The following is a 13927-nucleotide window of genomic DNA, read 5'->3' on the forward strand; positions in this document are numbered from 1 at the left end:
GATGAGAGAGTACTGCATTGTCACAGGTGCTGGGAAAGTACTGCACTGTCAAAGGTGCTGAAAGAGTATTTCACTCTCAGTGGTGCTGAGTGAGTACTGCACTGTCAAATGTGCTGAGAGAGTATTTCACTATCACAGGTGCTGAGAGATTATTGCATTGCCACAGATGCTGGGAGAGTACTGCACTGCCACAGGTGCTGAGACAGTGCGGCACTATCACAGGTGCTGAGAGACTACTTCACTATCTCAGATATTGAAAGAATGCTGCACTGTCACAGATGTTCAGAGAGCATTTCACTATCACAGGTGCTGAGAGAGTACTGCACTGTCACAGGTGCTGAGAGAGTACTGCACTGTCACAGGTGCTGAGAGAGTACTGCACTGTCACAGGTGCTGAGAGAGTACTGCACTGTCACAGGTGCTGAGAGAGTACTGCACTGTCATAGGTGTTCAGAGAGTACTGCACTATCACAGGTGCTGAAATAATATTTCACTATCACAGATGCTGAGAGAGTACTGCATTGTCACAGGTGCTGAAAGAGTATTTCACTATCACAGATGCTGAGAGAGTACTGCCTTCTCACAGGTGCTGAGAGAGTACTGCACTATCATGGGTGCTGAGAGAGTGCTGCACTGTCACAGGTGTTTAAAGCGTTCGGCACTATCACATGTGCTGAGGGAGTACAGCACTATCACAGGTTCTGAGAGAGTATTTCACTATCACAGGTACTGAGGGAGTGCTGCACTGTCAAGGTGCTGAGAGAGTATTTTACTAGCACATGTGCTGAGAGTGAATTTCACTATCCCAGGTGCTGAGAGAGTACTGCAATGTCACAGGTGCTGAGAGAGTATTTCACTATCAAAGGTGCTGAGAGAGTGCTGCACTGTCACAGATGTTTAGTGAGTTAGGCACTATTACATGTGCTGCAAAAGTACTTCACTGTCACATTTATTGGGATGACACTGCAAAATACCAGTGCTGAGAGATTGTTCAACGATCACAGCTACTGAGAGAGTACCGCACTGTCATACCTGTTCAGAGATTACTGCACTATCACAGGAGCTGAGAGAGTACTGCACTGTCACGGGATTTCAGAGAGCACTGCAACATCACAGGTGCTGAGAAAGTATTACACCATCATAATTTCTTAGAGAGTATGCACTGTCACAAATAAAGAGATCGTACTGTACTATCACATGTGATCACAGATTACTGCAGTCAAAGGAGCTAAGAGACTATTGCACTGTTACACATTCTGAGAATGTACTGCAACTATTACATGTGCTGAGAGAGTACTGCACTCTCACAGGTGCTGAGAGGGTTCTGCACTACCGCAGGTGCTGAGAGAGTATTGCACTATCACAAGTACTGAGAGATTACTGCATTATCACACGTGATTACAGAACACTGCACTATCAAAAATGAGCATAGAATACTGCACTATCACAGGTGATGAGCGAGTATTGCATTACCACAGGTACAGAGAGAGTACTGCACTATCACATGAGTTGAGAAATTACTGCACTATCACAGGTGCTCCGAGACTACTGCACTATCACAGATGCTCAGAGAATACTGCACTGTCAAAAATAATGAGAGAGAACTGCAATATCACAGGTGCCAAGAGAGAACAGCACTATCACAGGTGCTGAGAGGGAATTCACTATCACAGGTGCTGAGAGAGTACTGCCCTATCACAGGTGGTGAGAGAGTATTTCACTATCACAGATGCTGAGAGAGTATTTCACTATCAGAGATTCTGAGAGAGTACTGCACTCTCACTGGTGCTGAAAGAGTACTGCACTGTCATAGGTTCTGAGAGGCTATTGCAATGTCTCAGGTGCTGAGAGAGTATTTCAGTATCACAGATGCGGAGAGAGAACTGCACTACTGCACTATCACAGGTGATGAGAGAGTACTGCATTGTCACAGGTGCTGGGAGAGTACTGCACTGTCAAAGGTGCTGAAAGAGTATTTCACTCTCAATGGTGCTGAGTGAGTACTGCACTTTCACATGTGCTGAGAGAGTATTTCACTATCACAGGTGCTGAGAGATTATTGCATTGCCACAGATGCTGGGAGAGTACTGCACTGCCACAGGTGCTGAGACAGTGCGGCACTATCACAGGTGCTGAGAGACTACTTCACTATCTCAGATACTGAAAGAATGCTGCACTGTCACAGATGTTCAGAGAGCATTTCACTATCACAGGTGCTGAGAGAGTACTGCACTGTCACAGATGCTGAGAGAGTACTGCACTGTCACAGATGTTCAGAGAGCATTTCACTATCACAGGTGCTGAGAGAGTACTGCACTGTCACAGAGGTTCAGAGAGCATTTCACTATCACAGGTGCTGAGAGCGTACTGCACTGTCACAGATGTTCAGAGAGCATTTCACTATCACAGGTGCTGAGAGAGTACTGCACTGTCACAGCTGCTGAGATGGTACTGCACTGTCAAAGGTGCTGAGAGAATATTGCACTCTCAACAGTTCTGAGAGAATACTGCACTGTCATAGGTACTGAGAGAGTATTTCACTATCACAGTTGCTGAGAGAGTACTGCATTGTCACAGGTGCTGAGAGAGTATTTCACTACCACAGGTGCTGAGAAAGTACTTCACTGTCATATTTATTCGGATGGCACTGCAAAATCACAGGTGCTGAGAGAGTACTGCACTGTCACAGCTGCTGAGATGGTACTGCACTGTCAAAGGTGCTGAGAGAGTATTTCACTCTCAACGGTTCTGAGAGAATACTGCACTGTCACAGGTGCTGAGAGAGTATTTCACTATCACAGGTGCTGAGAGAGTATTGCATTGTCACAGGTGCAGTGAGAGTACTGCACTGTCACAGGTGCTGAGAGACTACTTCACTATCTCAGATGCTGAGAGAATGTTACACTGTCACAGGTGTTCAGAGAGCATTTCACTATCACAGGTGCTGAGAGAGTACTGCACTGTCACAGGTGCTGAGAGGGTACTGCAAAATCACAGCTGCTGAGAGACTATTGCACTATCACAGGTGCTGAGAGAGTACGGCATTATCACAGGTTCTGAGAGAGAACTGCAACATCACAGGTGCTGAGAGAGTATTGGTCTCTCACAGGTGCTGGGAAAGTACTTCACTGTCACATTTATTGGGATGGCACTGCAAAATCACAGGTGCTGAGAGCCTGTTCCACGATCACAGCTACTGAGACAGTACTGCACTGTCACAGGTGTTCAGAGAGTACTGCACTATCAAAGAAGCTGAGAGAGTACTGCACTGTCACGGGATTTCAGAGGCTACTGCAGCATCTCAGATGCTGAGAAATTATTGCTGAGAGATTGTTCCATGATCACAGCTACTGAGAGAGCACTGCACTAGCACATGTGATCACAGAATACTGCACTGACACAGGAGCTGAGAGAGTACTGCACTATTACACATTCTGAGAGAGTACAGCATCTATTACATGTGCGCAGAGAGTACTGCACTGTCACGGGATTTCAGAGGGCACAGCAACATCACAGGTGCTGACAGAATACCGCACTATCACAAATGCTGAGAGATTACTGCATTACCACACGTGATTACAGAACACTGCACTATCAAACGTGAGCACAGAATACTGCACTATCACAGGTGATGAGCGAGTATTGCATTACCACAAGTACTGAGAGAGTACTGCACTATCACATGAGTTGAGAAAGTACAGCACTATCACAGGTGCTCAGAGAGTACTGCACTGTCACAGTGGCTGAGAGAGTGCTGCACTGTCAATAATAATGAGATAGAACTGCACTATCACCTGTGCCAAGAGAGTACAGCACTATCAGAGGTGCTGAGAGAGAATTCACTATCACAGGTTCTGAGAGAGTACTGCTCTCTTGCTGGTTCTGAAAGAGTACTGCACTGTCACAGGTGCTGAGAGAGTATTACACTCTCAAATGTGCAGAGAGAGAACTGCAATGTCACAGATGCTGAGAGCGTATTACACTATCAGAGATTCTGAGACAGTACTGCTCTGTCACAGGTGCTGAGAGAGCATTTCATTATCACAGGTGCTGAGAGAGTGCTGACTGTCACATGTGCTGAGAGAGTACTGCACTGTCACAGGTGCTGAGAAACTGTTTCACTATCTCAGATGCTGAGAGACTGCTGCGCTGTCACAGGTGTTCAGAGAGCATTTCACTATCACAGGTGCTGAGAGAGTACTGCACTGTCACAGCTGCTGAGAGAATACTGCAACTACTACATGTGCTGAGAGAGTATTGCACTGTCACAAATAATGAGAGAGTACCGCACTATCACATGAGTTGAGAAATTACTGCATTATCACAGGTGCTCAGAGACTACTGCACTGTCACAGTGGCTGAGAGAGTGCTGCAAATAACGAGAGAGAACTGCACTGTCACAGGTGCCAAGATAGTACAGCACTATCACAGGTGCTGAGAGAGTATTTCACTATCACAGATGCTGAGAAAGTGCTGCACTGTCCCAGGTGTTCAGAGAGCATTTCACTATCACTGGTGCTGAGATTGTACTGCACTGTCGCATGTGCTGAGAGAGTACTGCACTTTCAAAGGTGCTGAGAGTATTTCACTCTCAACGGCACTGAGAGAGTACTGCACTGTCACAGGTGCTGAAAGAGTATCTCACTGTCACTGGTGTTGAGAGAGGACTACATTGTCACAGGTGGTGACAAAGTACTGCACAATGACAGGTGCTGAGAATTTATTTCACTATCACAGGTGCTGAGAAAATACTTCACTGTCACATTTATTGGGATGACACTGCAAAATCACAGGTGCTGAGAGCCTATTCCATGATCACAGCTATTGAGAGAGTACTGCACTATCACAGGAGCTGAGAGAGTACTGCACTGTCACGGGATTTCAGAGGCTACTGCAGCATCTCAGGTGCTGAGAAATTATTGCTGAGAGATTGTTCCACAATCACAGCAACTGAGAGATTACTGCACTATCACACGTGATCACAGAATACTGCACTGTCACAGGAGCTGAGAGAGTACTGCAACTATTACATGTGCTGAGTGAGTACTGCACTGTCATAAATGAGGAGAGAGTACGGCACTTTCACAGGTGCTGAGAGGGCTCTGCACTACCGCAGGTACTGAGAGAGTATTGCATTACCACGCGTGATTACAGAACACTGCACTATCAAACGTGAGCACATAATACCGCATTATCACAGGTGATGAGCGAGTATTGCATTACCACAAGTACTGACAGAGTACTGCACTATCACATGAGTTGAGAAATTACAGCACTATCATAGGTGCTCAGAGAGTACTGAACTGTCACAGTGGCTGAGAGAGTGCTGCACTGTCACAAGTAATGAGAGAGAACTGCACTATCACAGGTGCTGAGATAGTACAGCACTATCACAGGTGCTATGAGAGTACAGCACTATCACAGGGGCTGAGAATGTATTTCGGTATCACAGTTGCTGAGAGAGTGCTGCACTGCCACAGTGCTGAGAGAGTGCTGCACTGTCACAGGCGCTGAGAGGGTATTTCACTATCACAGATGCTGAGAGAGTATTGCACTCTCACTGTGCTGAGAGAGAATTTCACTATCACAGGTGCTGCGACAACGCTGCACTGTCACAGGTGTTCAGCGAGTATTTCACTATCACAGGTGCTGAGAGAGTATTTCACTATCACAGATGCTGAGAGGGTACTGCCTTGTCACAGGTGTTGGGAGAGTATTTCACTATCACAGGTGCTGAGAGAGTATTTCACTATCGCAGATGCTAAGAAAGTGCTGCACTGTCACAGGTGTTCAGAGAGCATTTGACTATCACTGGTGCTGAGATTGTACTGCACTGTCACATGTGCTCAGAGAGTACTGCACTGTCACAGCTGCTGAGAGAGTACTGCAATCTCAAAGGTGCTGAGAGTATTTCACTCTCAATGGTGCTGAGAGAGTATTGCAATGTCACAGGTGCTGAGAGAGTATTTCACGATCACAGATGCTGAGAGAATACTGCACTCTCACTGGTACTGAGAGAGTACTGCATTGTCACAGCTGCTGGGAGAGTATTGCACTATCACAGGAGCTGAGAGAGTATTTCACTTTCACAGGTGCTGAGAGAGTACTGCATTGTCACAGGTGCTGAGAGAGTACTGCACTATCACAGGAGCTGAGAGAGTTCTGCACTGTCCCTGGATTTCAGCGGCTACTGCAGCATTTCAGGTGCTGAGAAATTATTGCTGAGAGATTGTCCCACGATCACAGCTACTGGGAGTACTGCACTATCACACATGATTACAGAAACACTGCACTGTCACAGGAGCTGAGAGAGTGCTGCACTATTACACATTCGGAGAGACTACTGCAACTATTATATGTGCGCAGAGAGTATTGCACTGTCACAAATAAGGAGAGAGTACCGCACTATCACAGGTGCTGAGAGGGTTCGGCATACCGCAGGTGCGGAGAGAGTATTGCACTATGACAAGTACTGAGAGATTACTGCATTATCACACGTGATTACAGAACACTGCACTATCAAATGTGAGTACAGAATACTGTAGTATTACAGGTGATGAGCGAGTATTGCACTACCACAAGTACTGAGAGAGTACTGCACTATCACATGAGTTGATAAATTACTGCATTGTCACAGGTGCTCAGAGGCTACTGCACTGTCACAGTGGATGACAGAGTGCTGCACTGTCACAAGTAATGAGAGAGAACTGCACTTTCACAGGTGCCGAGAGAGTATTTCACTATCACAGATGCTGAGAAAGTGCTGCACTGTCACAGGTGTTCAGAGAGCATTTCACTGTCACTGGTGCTGAGATTGTACTGTACTGTCACCTGTGCTGAGAGAGTAATGCATTTTCAAAGGTGCTGAGAGTATTTCACTCTCAACGGCACTGAGAGTACTGCACTGTCACAGGTGCTGAGAGAGTATTTCACTATCACAGGTGCTGAGATAGGACTGCATTGTCACAGGTGGTGACAGAGTACTGCGCTGTCACAGGTGCTGAGAGAGTATTTCACTATCACAGGTGCTGAGAGAGGACTGCGTTGTCACAGGTGTTGAGAGAGTATTTCACTATCACAGGTGCTGAGATAGTGCAGTACTGTCACAGGTGCTGAGAGAGTATTTCACTATCACATGTGCTGAGAGAGGACTGCATTGTCACAGGTGGTGACAGAGTACTGCACAATGACAGGTGCTGAGAATTTATTTCACTATCACAGGTGCTGAGAAAGTACTTCACTGTCACATTTATTTGGATGACACTGCAAAATCACAGGTGCTGAGATCCTATTCCACGATCACAGCTATTGAGAGAATACTGCACTATCACAGGAGCTGAGAGAGTACTGCACTGTCACGGGATTTCAGAGGCTACTGCAGCATCTCAGGTGCTAAGAAATTATTGCTGAGAGATTGTTCCACTGTCACGACTAGTGAGAGAGTACTGCACTATCACACGTGATCACAGAATACTGCAGTCACAGGAGCTGAGAGGGTATTGCACTATTACACATTCTGAGAGAGCACTGCAATTATTACATGTGCTGAGAGAGTACTGCACTGTCATAAATGAGGAGAGAGTACGGCACTTTCACAGGTGCTGAGAGGGTTCTGCAATACCGCAGGTGCTGAGAGAGTATTGCACTATGACAAGTACTGAGAGATTACTGCATTACCACGTGTGATTACAGAACACTGCACTATCAAACGTGAGCACAGAATACTGCACTATCACAGGTGATGAGCGAGTATTGCACTACCACAAGTACTGACAGAGTACTGCATTATCACATGAGTTGAGAAATTACAGCACTATCATAGGTGCTCAGAGAGTACTGCACTGTCACAGTGGTTGAGAGTGCTGCACTGTCACAAATAATGAGACAGAACTGCACTATCACAGGTGCCGAGATAGTACAGCACTATCACAGGTGCTGTGAGAGTACAGCACTATCACAGGGGCTGAGAGTGTATTTCAGTATCACAGTTGCTGAGAGAGTGCTGCACTGCCACAGTGCTGAGAGAGTGCTGCACAGTCACAGGTGCTGAGAGAGGATTTCACTATCACAGATGCTGAGATTTTACTGCATTCTCACTGGTGCTGAAAGAGTACTGCACTGTCACAAGTGCTGAGAGAGTATTGCACTATCACAGGTGCCTAGAGAGTATTCCACTACCACAGGCGCTGAGAGAGTATTGCACTTTCAAAGGTGCTGAGAGAGTATTTCACTCTCAAATGTGCTGATAGTGTATTTCACCTGCATTGTCACAGATGCTGAGAGAGTATTTCACTATCACAGGTGCTGAGAGAGTGCTGCACTGTCACAAGTGCTGAGAGAGTACTGCACTGTCACAGTTGCTGAAAGACTATTTCACTATCTCAGATGCTGAGAGAGTATTTCACTATCACAGGTGCAGAGAGAGTACTGCATTGCCACAGGTGCTGACAGAGTATTGCACTACCACAGGTGCTGAGACAGTGCTGCACTGTCACAGGTCCTGTCAGAGTACTGCACTGTCACAGGTGCTGAGAGACTATTTCACTATCTCATATGCTGAGAGAGTGCCGCACTGTCACAGGTGTTCAGAGAGCATTTCACTATCACAGGTGCTGAGAGAGTACTGCACTGTCACAGGTGCTGAGAGAGTACTGCACTGTCACAGGTGCTGAGAGAGTACTGCAAAATCACAGGTGCTGAGAGAGTACTGCACTGTCACAGCCGCTGAGAGAGTACTACACTGTCACAGGTGCTGAGAGAGTACTACACTGTCACTGGTGCTGAGAGAGTATTTCATTATCACAGGTGCTGAGAAAGTACTTTTACTGTCACATTTATTGGGATGACATTGCAAAATCAAAGGTGCTGAGAGCCTGTTCCACGATCACAGCTACAGAGAGAGTACTGCACTGTCACAGGTGTTCAGCGAGTACTGAACTATCACAGAAGCTGAGAGAGTACTGCACTGTCACTGGATTTCAGAGGCTACTGCAGCATTTTAGGTGCTGAGAAATTATTGCTGAGAGATTGTCCCACGATCACAGCTACAGAGAGAGTACTGCACTATCACACGTGATCACAGAAACACTGCACTGTCACAGGAGATGAGAGAGTACTGCATTATTACATATTCTGAGACAGTACTTCAACTATTACATGTGCTGGGAGAGTACTGCACTGTCACTAATAATGAGAGCGTACGGCACTATCACAGGTGCTGAGAGGGTTCTGCACTACCGCAGGTACTGAAAGTGTATTGCAATATCACAAGTACTGAGAGATTTCTGCACTATCACACGTGATCACAGAACACTGCACTGTCAAACGTAAACACAGAATACTGCACAATCACAGCTGGTGAGAGAGTATTGCACTACCACATGTACTGAGAGGTTACTGCACTATCACTGGTGCTCAGAGACTACTGCACTGTCACAATGGCTGAGAGAGTCCTGCACTATCACAGTTGTTGACAGCTCACTGCACTGTCAGAGGTGCAGAGAGAGAACTGCACTATCAGCGATGCTGAATGAGCATTGCACTATCTCAGGTACTGAGAGAGTACTGCACTATCACGTGTTCAGAGTATTCGGCACTACCACATGTGATGAGAGTACTGCACTGTCACAGGTGCTGAAAGAGTACAACACTATCGCAGGGGCTGAGAGAGTGCTGCACTATCACAAGTACTGAGTGAGTCCTGCACTATCACAGATGCCTAGAGAGTACTGCAGTATCACAGGTTCTGAGAGAGTATCACAGAATCACAGAATCACACAGTGCAGAAGAGGCCCTTTGGCCCATCAAGTCTGCACCGGCACGTGAGAAACACCTGACCTACCTACCTAATCCCATTTACCAACACTTGGCCCATAACCTTGAATGTTATGATGTGCCAAGTGCTCATCCAGGTACGTTTTAAAGGATGTGAGGCAACCCGCCTCCACCACCCTCCCAGGCAGCTTATTCCAGACTGTCAACACCCTCTGGGTAAAAAGGTTTTTCCTCACATTCCCCCTAAACCTCCTGCCCCTCACCTTGAACTTGTGACTGACCCTTCAACTAAGGGGAACAGCTGCTCCCTATCCACCCTGTCCATGACCCTCATAATCTTGTACACCTCAATCAGGTTGCCCCTCAGTCTTCTCTGCTCTAACGAAAACAACCCAAGTCTATCCAGCCTCTCTTCATAACTTAAATGTTTCATCCCAGGCAACATCCTGGTGGATCTCCTCTGCACCCCGTCCAGTGCAATCACATCATTTCTAAAATGTGGTGATCAGAACTGCACACAGTACTCCAGCTGTGTCCTCACCAAGGTTCTATACAATTCCAACATGACCTCCCTACTTTTGTAATCTATGCCTCGATTGATAAAGGCAAGTGTCCCATATGCCTTTTTCACCACCCCACTAACATGCCCCTCTGCCTTCAGAGATCTATGGACACACACGCCGAGGTCCCATTGTTCCTCAGAACTTCCTAGTGTCATGCCATTCATTGAATACTTCCTTGTCAAATTACTCCTTCCAAAGTGTATCACGGCACACTTTTCAGGGTTAAGTTCCATCTGCCACTTATCTGCCCATTTGACCATCCCGTCTATATCTTCCTGTAGCCCAAGACAGTCAACCTCATCGTTAACCACCCGGCCAATCTTTGTGTCATCCGTAAACTTACTAATCCTACCTCCCACATAGTCATCTAGGTCGTTTATATAAATGACGAGTATTTGGGGGCCCAGCACTGATCCCTGTGGTAAGCCACTGGACACTGGCTTCCAGTCACTGAGGCATCCTTCTGTCATCACCCTCTGTCTCCTACAACTAAGCCAATTTTGAACCCGTCTCATCAAATTACCCTGTATCCCATGTGCATTCGCCTTCTTTATAAGTCTTCCATGTGGGATCTTGTCAAAGGCTTTGCTGAAATCCATATAAACTACATCATCAAGGCTCCCTCATCTGCACACCTGCTCACCTCAAAAAATTCAATCAAATTTGTTAGGCATGACCTCCCTCTGACAAAGCCATGCTGACTATCCCTGATCAAACCTTGCCTCTCCAAGTGGAGACAGATTCTCTCCTTCAGAATTTTCTCCAATAGTTTCCCTACCATTGATGTGAGACTCACTGGCCTGTAGTTCCCTGGCTTATCCCTACAACCCTTCTTAAATAGCGGAATCACATTAGCTGTTCTCCAGTCATCTGGCACCTCCCCTGTGGCCAGAGAGGAATTAAAAATTTGGTTCAGAGCCTCTGCGATCTCCTCCCTTGCCTCCCTCAGCAGTCTGGGACACAAATCATCCGGACCTGGAGATTTGTCCACTTTTAAATCTGCCAACACCTCCAATACCTTGTCACTCTCTATATCAATTTGCTCAAGAACCTCGCAGTCTCTCTCCTCGAGTTCGATACCTTCATCCTCATTCTCTAGGATGAAGATGGATGTGAAGTATTCGTTCAACACTCTAGCGATGTCCTCTGGCTCCACCCTTGGTCACTAATGGGCCCTATTCTTTCCCTGGTTATCCTCTTCCAACTCATATATTTACAGAATATCTTGGGATTTTCCCTACTTTTACCAGCCAGAGCTTTCTCATATCCCCTACTTGCTCTCCTAATTGCTTTCTTAAGCTCCACCCTGCACTTTCTGTCCTCCACTAATGCTTCCACTGATGTGCTCCCCTTGTACCTGCTAAAAGCCTCTCTTTTCCTTCTCATCCTAACTGAATATCTCTGGTCATCCATGGTTTTCTGGGCTTGTTACTCCCTCTTATCACCCTAGAGGGAACGTGTTGAGCCTGTATCCTCCCCATTTCCTTTTTGAACACCCCCAACTGTTCCTCTGTAGATTTCCCCACAAGTAGCTCTTCCCAGTCTACCTTGGCCAGATCCTGCCTTATTTTACTAAAATCTGCTCTCCCCAATCCAAAACATTTTTTTGAAACTTGTCTATTTCTTTGTTCATAACAAGCTTAAATTGTACCACGTTGTCGTCGTTATCACTAAAATGATCCCACACCACCACCTCAGCCACCTGTCCGGCTTCATTCCCCAGAATTAGGTTTAGCACTGTGCCGTCCCTTGTTGGACCCTCTACATATTGACCTAAAAGTCCTTCTGTACACATTTCAAGAAATCTACTCCATCCAAGTCCTTAACACTATGTCTATTCCAATTAATGTTGGGAACGTTGAAATCACCTAATAGAATTACCCTATTGTTAATGTTTTTACACACCTCCACAAATTGTGCACATATTTGCTCCTCATTTTCCCGCTGACCATCTGGGGGTCTATAATAAACACCTAACAATGTGGCTGACCCTTTTTTATTCCTAAGCTCTACCCACAAAGCTTCATTCGATGCCCCCTCCAAGATATCATCTCTCCTTACTGCAGTAACTGACTCCTTAACTAATAATGCAATGCCTCCTCCTCTTTTCCCCCTTCCCCTGTCTCGCCTAAAGATTCTATATCCTGGAATGTTGAGCTGCTAATCCTGTCCCTCCCTCAACCACGTCTCTGTACTGCAACTATCACTTGTGCAGAGCAAGTACTGCACTGTCACAAATAATGAGAGAGTACTGCACTATCGCAAGTGCTGAGAGAGTACGGAATTATCACAGGTGCTGAAAGAGTATTGCACTATCACAGGTTCTGAGAGTGTATTGCACTATCACAAGTACTGAGAGAGTACTGCACTATCACACATGATAACAGAATATTGCACTATCACAGGTACTTAGAGTGTGCTGCACTATCACAGGTGCTGATGGAGGCCTGCACAATCACAGGTGCTGAGGGAGTACTGCAGTACCATAGGTGCTGCACTGTCACAAGTGCTAGGAGGTCCTCACTAATTGGGGTGCCCAAGATATCAGTGCAAAAGTTCAGGCTGAATCCTTTGCAACAACCTTCAGCCTAATGTGCTGTGTGGATCTTGACTTCCCCCGGATGTTTCCAGCTTCACAGATGCCAGTCTTCCACCATTTGAATTCACCACTTGATATCAGAAAACAGCTGAAGACACTGGATACTGGAAAGGCTACGGCTCTGACAATATTCCGGTAATATTAGTGACAACTTGTGCTCCAGAACCTGCTGCACCTCCAACCAATCTGTTTCAGTATGGCTGCAACACTGGCATCTACCCACACTGTGGAAAATTGCTAAGGTATTTCCTGTACACAAAAAGCAGGTCAAATCCAACCTGGCCAATTACCGCACCATTAGTCTACTCCTAATCATCAATAAAGCGATGGAAGGGTTCATTAACAGTGCTACCAAGTAGCACTTGCTTTGCAATAACCTGCTCACTGATGCCCAGTTTGGGTTCTGCCAGGGCCACTCAGCTCCTGGCCTCATTACAGCTTTGGTTCAAAAATGGACAAAAGAGCTGAACTCCAGAGGTGAGGTGAGAGTGACTGCCCTTGATATCAAGGCTGCTTTTGACCAAATGTGGCATCAGGGATCCCAAGAAAAATGAGAGCCAATGGAAATCAGGTGGAAAACTCTCCGCTGGTTGGAGTCATGCCTAGCACAAAGGAAGATTGTTGTGGTTGTTGGAGGTCAATCATCTCAGTTCCAGGACATCACTGCAGGAGTCCCTCAGGGTAGTGTCCCAGGCCCAAACATCCTCAGCTGCTTCATGATTGACTTTCCTCCTATCATAAGGTCAGAACCTCAGGGAGGTTCAGTGAGACCACAGAAGAACATAAGAATCCTCCCTGATGTGTCGCAGTGTCCAAAGCTCAGACTCCAGCTCATCAACTCTGAGCTGAAATACCACAAGCAACTGACATTGCTACAGATGTGGTCACTAGGAACCAGATGAGATATCCCGGCAATAATCCTGGGCGATTTTAATATGCATATAGACTGGACTAATCAAATTGGCAAGGTACCCTCAAGGGAGAGTTCATA

Source organism: Carcharodon carcharias, chromosome 3 (assembly GCF_017639515.1).
Source record: "Carcharodon carcharias isolate sCarCar2 chromosome 3, sCarCar2.pri, whole genome shotgun sequence".
NCBI lineage: Eukaryota > Metazoa > Chordata > Chondrichthyes > Lamniformes > Lamnidae > Carcharodon > Carcharodon carcharias.